The following is a 962-nucleotide window of genomic DNA, read 5'->3' on the forward strand; positions in this document are numbered from 1 at the left end:
TTAACATTGTACAGTTTGACCAGGGGGGGGAGGGGGGGTATGTTAACATTGTACAGTTTGACCACGCGATATGTTAACACTGTACAGTTTGACCTCACAGTATGTTAATTGTATATATATGTAACTGTACAGTTTGACCTCGTATGTTAATTGTATATATATGTTAACTGTACAGTTTGACCACGTATGTTCACATTGTACAGTTTACAATAATTTGTTAACTGTACAGTTTGATCACGTGGATATATCTGATCTATATCTCATGTTAACATGGCATGTTCCTCTTCTCTCTACGCAAATGTTATCCCAGGGCAACTGTGAACAGTTTTATCAATAAAATATTTTTGTAGTTGATCAGCAGAGAGGTGGAGTGTGTGTGCCGCGGCCGGGGTTCGAAGCTCTCCTTGTCCTTGACCTCAGTTTGTCTGTACTAAGTGACAGCGAGTGGGTGGTTGGCGGGTGCTCTTGTCCGTTTGCTCCTTCTTTCCTATCAACTTCTGTTATCATTACCTCTCCTCCTTTTCTTTGTACGCTTCTGTCAAGTATCACCTCGAATCTTCTGCACTTTTACGACCTAATCGTGTTGCAAGTGACACTCTCGCTGACGTGTTCAAAACTCAGCTCAATGTAGGTTTGTAAGTCACATGGACAATATTGTTTGAGGGGTTTAAATCTGATTGTTTCCGCCCCCATGAACATAGGTTAGGTAATGGAGGGGTCTATGGACACAGGTTAGGTAATGGAGGGGTTTATGGACACAGTTTGGGTAATGGAGGGGTTTATGGACACAGTGTAAGTAATGGAGGGGTTTATGGACACAGGTTAGGTAATGGAGGGGTTTATGGACACAGTGTAAGTAATGGAGGGGTTTATGGACACAGGTTAGGTAATGGAGGGGTTTATGGACACAGTTTGGGTAATGGAGGGGTTTATGGACACAGTGTAAGTAATGGAGGGGTTTA

Source organism: Aplysia californica, unplaced genomic scaffold, assembly GCF_000002075.1.
Source record: "Aplysia californica isolate F4 #8 unplaced genomic scaffold, AplCal3.0 scaffold00582, whole genome shotgun sequence".
NCBI classification, from domain to species: domain Eukaryota; kingdom Metazoa; phylum Mollusca; class Gastropoda; order Aplysiida; family Aplysiidae; genus Aplysia; species Aplysia californica.